Genomic DNA, 10,000 nt, shown 5'->3' on the forward strand with positions numbered 1-10,000 from the left:
TATATATTATTTTCTTTTAATATAGGGACACCTCTTTTAATTTATCCCCGCAGGGAATTATCACATAACTCAGTATGTGATAATGGCAGACCAATATACATATATATCAAGATTATCAATACAAAATATATATCATTATTAGCCTGCCTCAATTGTAATTATTTATTTGGATTAACGATAAAGTTCGGAAACAATTTGTTATTCTATGTATAATAGAAACCTTGGCCTTTGTTTCAACATTATTATCTTTGGGCTTAAAATATTAACCGTGGAGCCAAGTCTCATATTCATAAATGAATAAAGAAACAAATTTGACGGATTAATATCTTCTCTACCGACAGACAGTATTTTGTCACGTCAATAGTAGATGGCCGGCCCATTGACCATCCTATAGTAGTTTTTGGACCCAATATCTTTAATTCGGGTATTTTCAATTGTCTTTGCCAATCAACCGTTTGGTACTCTCTCATATAATAAGAGAATACACATATAATTCCATTATATGGATATATCTTCATTATTTTATTTGCTACATCACCCTATAATAGTTTTTGAACCCGTCAACTTCAATTCGGGTATTTTCAATTGTCTTTGCCAACCATTTATATGGTATTCTCTATTATAATAAGAGAATACTAGTGTATATCCATTATATGGATATATCATCTTCATATTATTTGCTACACCACCCTATAGTAGTTTTTGAACCCATCATCTGCAATTCGGGTATTTTCAATTGTCTTTGCCAACCAACTATACGGTATTCTCTCTTATAATAAGAGAATACAAGTATATTTTCATTATATGGATATAATGCCATTTATTTTTCAATATCCATATAATTCATTTAGTTTTGTATGTACAAAACAAGTTTTCTTTATAGTATTGACAAAATCATATGTTTACGCATAACATAAGTTTTGACCAATACGAGGAGGGGCCCGCCAACGACCACCTCCCTATAGTAGTTTTTTACCCCACGCACTACTGCGTGCCTGTTTACAGTACTAGTGCCAGCTATCACTAGGTTTATATATCGTGTTTCAGTGATATATGGGTAAATTCTACCATTTATTCTTATGTATATGGCATTTCTATGCCATATTTATACAATCCATTCATATCTTAATGTATATTTATTATATTATACATTATTATGCCTTATAGGTATTATACCTATAAGCCATATCCATACGATTCATTCACTAGTGCCGCCCCTCACTAGGTTTATAATTGTTATATCATTGATATACAATTTATTTCTATATATATGGCATTTATATGCCATATCCATACAATGCATTCACATTTCAATGTATATTTACTTGTTATACATTATTATGCCTTATAGGTATTATACCTATAAGCCATATCCATACGATTCACTTATATAAATATATGTATATTTTTCTATACATAATTTTTTTTTACTTTTGTATGGTTTTCTATGCATATCCATAGTTTATATGGATATGCTTGGCGTTCTATATAGTATTGACAAATTCATATGCATAACATAAGTTTTGACCAATACGAGGAGGGGCCCGCCAACGACCACCTCCCTATAGTAGTTTTTTACCCCACGCACTATTGCGTGCCTGTTTACAGTACTAGTGCCAGCTATCACTAGGTTTATATATCGTGTTTCAGTGATATATGGGTAAATTCTACCATTTATTCTTATGTATATGGCATTTCTATGCCATATTTATACAATCCATTCATATCTTAATGTATATTTATTATATTATACATTATTATGCCTTATAGGTATTATACCTATAAGCCATATCCATACGATTCATTCACTAGTGCCGCCCCTCACTAGGTTTATAATTGTTATATCATTGATATACAATTTATTTCTATATATATGGCATTTATATGCCATATCCATACAATGCATTCACATTTCAATGTATATTTACTTGTTATACATTATTATGCCTTATAGGTATTATACCTATAAGCCATATCCATACGATTCACTTATATAAATATATGTATATTTTTCTATACATAATTTTTTTTTACTTTTGTATGGATTTCTATGCATATCCATAGTTTATATGGATATGCTTGGCGTTCTATATAGTATTGACAAATTCATATGCATAACATAAGTTTTGACCAATACGAGGAGGGGCCCGCCAACGACCACCTCCCTATAGTAGTTTTTTACCCCACGCACTATTGCGTGCCTGTTTACAGTACTAGTGCCAGCTATCACTAGGTTTATATATCGTGTTTCAGTGATATATGGGTAAATTCTACCATTTATTCTTATGTATATGGCATTTCTATGCCATATTTATACAATCCATTCATATCTTAATGTATATTTATTATATTATACATTATTATGCCTTATAGGTATTATACCTATAAGCCATATCCATACGATTCATTCACTAGTGCCGCCCCTCACTAGGTTTATAATTGTTATATCATTGATATACAATTTATTTCTATATATATGGCATTTATATGCCATATCCATACAATGCATTCACATTTCAATGTATATTTACTTGTTATACATTATTATGCCTTATAGGTATTATACCTATAAGCCATATCCATACGATTCACTTATATAAATATATGTATATTTTTCTATACATAATTTTTTTTTACTTTTGTATGGATTTCTATGCATATCCATAGTTTATATGGATATGCTTGGCGTTCTATATAGTATTGACAAATTCATATGCATAACATAAGTTTTGACCAATACGAGGAGGGGCCCGCCAACGACCACCTCCCTATAGTAGTTTTTTACCCCACGCACTATTGCGTGCCTGTTTACAGTACTAGTGCCAGCTATCACTAGGTTTATATATCGTGTTTCAGTGATATATGGGTAAATTCTACCATTTATTCTTATGTATATGGCATTTCTATGCCATATTTATACAATCCATTCATATCTTAATGTATATTTATTATATTATACATTATTATGCCTTATAGGTATTATACCTATAAGCCATATCCATACGATTCATTCACTAGTGCCGCCCCTCACTAGGTTTATAATTGTTATATCATTGATATACAATTTATTTCTATATATATGGCATTTATATGCCATATCCATACAATGCATTCACATTTCAATGTATATTTACTTGTTATACATTATTATGCCTTATAGGTATTATACCTATAAGCCATATCCATACGATTCACTTATATAAATATATGTATATTTTTCTATACATAATTTTTTTTTACTTTTGTATGGATTTCTATGCATATCCATAGTTTATATGGATATGCTTGGCGTTCTATATAGTATTGACAAATTCATATGCATAACATAAGTTTTGACCAATACGAGGAGGGGCCCGCCAACGACCACCTCCCTATAGTAGTTTTTTACCCCACGCACTATTGCGTGCATGTTTACAGTACTAGTGCCAGCTATCATTAGGTTTATATATCGTGTTTCAGTGATATATGGGTAAATTCTACCATTTATTCTTATGTATGTATATGGCATTTCTATGCCATATTTATATAATTCATTCATATCTTAATTTATATTTATTATATTATACATTATTATGCCTTATAGGTATTATACCTATAAGCCATATCCATACGATTCATATACTAGTGCAGCCCCTCACTAGGTTTATATATCTCATTTTAATTATATATTGGTAAATTCTATTATTTATTCTTGTGTATATGGCACTTATATGCCGCCATATCTATAAAAATGCATTTATATTTCAATGTATATTTTCTATATTATACATTATTATGCCTTAAAAAGTTATTATACCTACCATAAGGCGATATCCATACGATTCATTTATATAAAAGATATATGTATAATTTTCTATACATAATTTTTTTTTATGAATATATGGGTTTCCTAAGCATATCCATATAATACATTTAGTTTTATATGGATTAGATTGGTCTTCTTTATTGTATTGCCAAACTCATATTGATAAAATAAGTTTTGAACAATAAGAGGATCAGCCGCCAACCAACCAACCACTGCTACCATTGGAGGAACATATACTTACTTTTTATATGTCCTCTTACTTGAATGGTCCTCTCTTTACTTGAAAATTTCATTACCATAGGAATCTATTTATACATGGAATATGATTTCCACTACTTTTTCGCGTCACTAATAATTAATATGACGATACAGACTTGCTACCATAACATAAGTCTTGAACAATAATAGGAGCAGCCGCCAACCAACCACCAACCAACCAACCACTGCTACCATTGATAGTAATTTTATATGTCCTCTTTAGTTGAATTTCAATACCATAGGAATATTTATACATGGAATATGTTTTGCCACTACTTTTTCGCGTCACTAATAATATGACGATACAGTCTTGCTACCATAACATAAGTTTTGAACAATAAGAGGAGCAGACACACCAACCAACCAACCGCGCTGCTACCATTATATATACTTATATTTATATAAGTCCTCTTTACTTGAATGGCCTCTTTACTTGAATTTCAATACCATAGGAATATTTATTTATACATGGAATATGTTTTGCCACTACTTTTTCGCGTCACTAATAATATGACGATATAGACTTGCTACCATAACATAAGTTTTGAACAATAAGAGGAGCAGACACCAACCAACCAACCGCTGCTACCATTGAATGAACCATATATACAAACTTTTATATATGTCCTCTTTACTTGAATTTTAATACCATAGGAATATTTATACATGGAATATGTTTGCCACTTTATCATCGCGTCACTAATAAGATGACGATACATTTTGTTTGTTCAATATTTACTTATATATTGATGTTTCCAATTTAGGTCTTTTATATTTCTTCTTCCCTACCTTACACACCACAAACAAAGTGGCGTGCGATGCTGCAAGCAAGCATAATGATTATGCCCGCTTGCAACATCTTTATTATCGAATCATCAAGCAAAGGATAAGCTTCAGTGGATCGCAGTATGGCAGCTGCTCAACCACTTACAACACCTTGCCTGTTACAAAAGTCGTTTACAATTGATTCTAGGCTTTGTCATTGTATTAAATAATGCTTTTATATGTAACTAGCGCGGCATCAGGTGATCAAAGATCCTCCCAATTTACTATGTTACAAATTACATTGGCATCACATCCATTGTCGTTTATAAAGTAAATTATAAACTTTAAATGGTTTAGAAGCCATACAATGCAAATTGCCCCTTATTTATCATTGCAGTCCAGCACGGATACGACCTTAGAGGCGTTCAGGCATAATCCAACGGACGTAGCGTCATACCACTGTTCGCTCGAACAAGTATTGTGCCATTGGTCCGTACCTGCGGTTCCTCTCGTACTACGCAGGAATGCTGTCGCAACAACGTTTTGTCATTAGTAGGGTAAAACTAACCTGTCTCACGACGGTCTAAACCCAGCTCACGTTCCCTTGCATGGGTGAACAATCCAACGCTTGGTGAATTTTGCTTCACAATGATAGGAAGAGCCGACATCGAAGGATCAAAAAGCGACGTCGCTATGAACGCTTGGCCGCCACAAGCCAGTTATCCCTATGGTAACTTTTCTGACACCTCTTGTTAAAAACTCTTTAAACCAAAAGGATCGATAGGCCGAGCTTTTGCTGTCCCTGTGTGTACTGAACACCGAGATCAAGTCAGCATTTGCCCTTTTGCTCTATGTGTGGTTTCTGTCCGCACTGAGCTGGCCTTGGGACACCTCCGTTATTATTTGAGAGATGTACCGCCCCAGTCAAACTCCCTACCTGGCAATGTCCTTGAATTGGATCATACCTGAGTAATTGGAGTTATACCAAATTTTCAAATCAAAAATACATAAATGCACCGTTTTATTAAAGAATTTGTTTGCGATTATATAACAAACTCGTGATACTTTGATCAAGAAGCTTGCATCAAAACCCAATACCATAAGATATAATAAATATATCCGTATAATGGCTAGGAAATGATACACGTTCCATTTAATCAAGTAAGTAAGGAAACAATAAGAGTAGTGGTATTTCATTGGCGATACCAAACCGAAGTCTAATATCTCCCACTTATTCTACACCTCTTATGTCTCCTTACACTGCCAGATTAGAGTCAAGCTCAAAAGGGTCTTCTTTCCCCGCTAATTATTCCAAGCCCGTTCCCTTGGCTGTGGTTTCGCTAGATAGTAGATAGGGACAGTAGGAATCTCGTTAATCCATTCATGCGCGTCACTAATTAGATGACGAGGCATTTGGCTACCTTAAGAGAGTCATAGTTACTCCCGCCGTTGACCCGCGCTTACTTGAATTTCTTCACTTTGACATTCAGAGCACTGGGCAGAAATCACATTGTGTCAACACCCGCTAGGGCCATCACAATGCTTTGTTTTAATTAGACAGTCGGATTCCCCAAGTCCGTGCCAGTTCTGAATTGATTGTTAATTGATAATCGTTATAATTAATAAGAACTAATTGGTTTAACCCAATTAGTATTCTTAAAAATTTTAGCAAGAAAGTTCCACAATTGGCTACGTAACTAAACTATCCGGGGAACAAGTGACCAACATAAATGCCAGACACTCTATTTACCCAGAACGAGCACATAAACCATGTTATTGTTTCCCAATCAAGCCCGACTATCTCAATCTTCAGAGCCAATCCTTATCCCGAAGTTACGGATCTAATTTGCCGACTTCCCTTACCTACATTATTCTATCGACTAGAGACTCTTCACCTTGGAGACCAGCTGCGGATATTGGTACGGCCTGTTGAGAAGTTTGCGTGTCCCCACCATAAATTTTCAAGGTCCGAGGAGAAAATATCGACACAACAGTATATGTCATGCTCTTCTAGCCCATCTACCATATCTCTCTGCGAAAGACTTCCATGGTAGTACGGCTATAAAACAGAAAAGAAAACTCTTCCGATATCTCTCGACGGCTTCTTTATGGTCGTTCCTGTTGCCAGGATGAGCACGAGGCCCATATTTAATAACAAACGGATACTCAACAGGTTACGGAATTGGAACCGTATTCCCTTTCGTTCAAAATTATTCAAGTATATTAATTAGCTTGATTTATATAATATAATTATATTTGTATGGCATTTGTGTTTTACTTGAAAATTTTCGGCTTTCGCCTTGAACTTAGGACCGACTAACTCGTGATCAACCACTGTTCACACGAAACCCTTCTCCACTTCAGTCCTCCAAGGTCTCATTCGATTATTTGCTACTACCACCAAGATCTGTACCAATGGCAGCTCCATGCAGGCTTACGCCAAACACTTCTACGCATACCATTGTACCTTCCTACTCACTAAAGTTTCAAAATTTATATCACAAGTAATATAAATCATCTACTTTAGCGGTAATGTATAGGTATACAACTTAAGCGCCATCCATTTTAAGGGCTAGTTGCTTCGGCAGGTGAGTTGTTACACACTCCTTAGCGGATTTCGACTTCCATGATCACCGTCCTGCTGTTTTAAGCAACCAACGCCTTTCATGGTATCTGCATGAGTTGTTAATTTGGGCACCGTAACATTACGTTTGGTTCATCCCACAGCGCCAGTTCTGCTTACCAAAAGTGGCCCACTGGGCACATTATATCATAACCTTGAACTTCATATCAAGAAAGTTAAGGTTCTTACCCATTTAAAGTTTGAGAATAGGTTAAGATCGTTTCGACCCTAAGGCCTCTAATCATTCGCTTTACCAGATAAGATTATTTTATATAACATTAAAATGCACCAGCTATCCTGAGGGAAACTTCGGAAGGAACCAGCTACTAGATGGTTCGATTGGTCTTTCGCCCCTATACTCAATTCTGACAATCGATTTGCACGTCAGAACTGTTTCGGTCTTCCATCAGGGTTTCCCCTGACTTCAACCTGATCAAGTATAGTTCACCATCTTTCGGGTCACAGCATATATGCTCAAGGTACGTTCCAGTTAGAGGCATAAATAATATAAATATCATTATACATAACTATATAGAACGCCCCGGGATTGTGTTAATTAGCTATAAATAGTTAAAAAACTAATCCCATTATTAGTCAAGTTAATTACGCTATTAGGTTTATATCCCAATAACTTGCACATATGTTAGACTCCTTGGTCCGTGTTTCAAGACGGGTCCCGAAGGTATCCTGAATCTTTCGCATTGTTAATCATACAAGTGCATATAATAAACACAAAAATCAATGATAATTATGCCATTATATAATTCCGAAAAATTAACGCACTGTATTCATATAAATCTATCAGCACTTTATCAAATTAATAACATTTATTCTGTGTTAAAATGCAAGCAAATTAATTTGAATAAACTATAAGTTATATTTTATGATAAATTTTGTATGCTAATAGATTACAATGTCCTTATATGGAAAAAATGCACACTATTATCATAATATTGTTTAAATATTACAATTTTAATGATGAATTTTCCATAACGGATATTCAGGTTCATCGGGCTTAACCTCTAAGCAGTTTCACGTACTGTTTAACTCTCTATTCAGAGTTCTTTTCAACTTTCCCTCACGGTACTTGTTTACTATCGGTCTCATGGTTATATTTAGTTTTAGATGGAGTTTACCACCCACTTAGTGCTGCACTATCAAGCAACACGACTCTTTGGAAACATCATCTAGTAATCATTAACGTTATACGGGCCTGGCACCCTCTATGGGTAAATGGCCTCATTTAAGAAGGACTTAAATCGTTAATTTCTCATACTAGAATATTGACGCTCCATACACTGCATCTCACATTTGCCATATAGACAAAGTGACTTAGTGCTGAACTGATTTCTTTTCGCTCGCCGCTACTAAGAAAATCCTGGTTAGTTTCTTTTCCTCCCCTAATTAATATGCTTAAATTCAGGGGGTAGTCCCATATGAGTTGAGGTTGTGTATAACTTTTTTTGCAATTAATTCTTTATATATAATGATAAAACATTTTATTAAATTCGTTATATATTTTATATATTTGTATGGCATTTGTTTGGTCTAACGAATCAACGAAGAATAATAATATTGTCAACGGCTTTCTATTTACTAATCTTTAATAAGAGACAATTCTAGATAAATTTTTTATGCTAGACATTTCTCAGTATTATTTGATTGAAAAAGAAAATATTTCTCTTCGTTTTTCACATTCAAATTATTTACTAATGTGAGATAATGTTTTTCATATATTTGTTAATATTATGAATAATATAATAATTAAATTATTATTATCCAATAATATACCATATGCTTATAAAATTTCATTATAAAATTTATATAAACAACTTAATTAGCATAGTCTTACAACCCTCAACCATATGTAGTCCAAGCAGCACTATAAAATTAATTAAAGTACATAACAGCATGGACTGCGATATGCGTTCAAAATGTCGATGTTCATGTGTCCTGCAGTTCACACGATGACGCACAGTTTGCTGCGTTCTTCATCGACCCATGAGCCGAGTGATCCACCGCTTAGAGTTTTATATATTGGTTTGGTAATTTTGTCATATATGTTTTTATTGAAAGAAATTAAAAATACACCATTTTACTGGCATATATCAATTCCTTCAATAAATTGATTTTTATACCTAAAACGAATGCTGCGAAATGTCTTAGTTTCATATAACCAATAATATATCAAGTATTTTTTAAATGGCATTTACGGTATTAATACTTTTTTTTAGCGATATATATTGAAATTTATATAAAACATTAACCTGTAATAATCAGGTACAACATTGTACATTTTAGGTTGTTGCATTATCCAATGTATGCGCATAACTGAGATGAACAATACATATCGCAACGCGTGTATATTATGGTCCATATACACACAGTGTTTTATTAATTAATTGCATTTAATATACAATATAATAATAATATTAAATAAATTTAATAATTTCGATTTGCTTGTTCGAATTTGTTATTTGTTTGCTTTTGCTTATTTATTTATCTCTTATTTAATGCAATAATATATTTATTATTACAATTATTATTTC

At 33.4% G+C, this 10,000-nt stretch overlaps 2 non-coding genes across 2 annotated transcripts; both read right to left on the reverse strand.

Moving 5' to 3' along the window:
• Positions 1–4,930: 4,930 nt before the first annotated feature.
• LOC119559132 lies at positions 4,931–8,901 on the reverse strand. The gene has a single exon (XR_005220689.1). It is a non-coding gene; the product is annotated as a large subunit ribosomal RNA (ribosomal RNA).
• Positions 8,902–9,302: 401 nt separating this feature from the next.
• Positions 9,303–9,481, reverse strand: LOC119559136. The gene has a single exon (XR_005220692.1). It is a non-coding gene; the product is annotated as a 5.8S ribosomal RNA (ribosomal RNA).
• Between the last annotated feature and the right edge of the window lie 519 nt (positions 9,482–10,000).

This window comes from Drosophila subpulchrella, unplaced genomic scaffold (assembly GCF_014743375.2).
Source record: "Drosophila subpulchrella strain 33 F10 #4 breed RU33 unplaced genomic scaffold, RU_Dsub_v1.1 Primary Assembly Seq178, whole genome shotgun sequence".
NCBI lineage: Eukaryota > Metazoa > Arthropoda > Insecta > Diptera > Drosophilidae > Drosophila > Drosophila subpulchrella.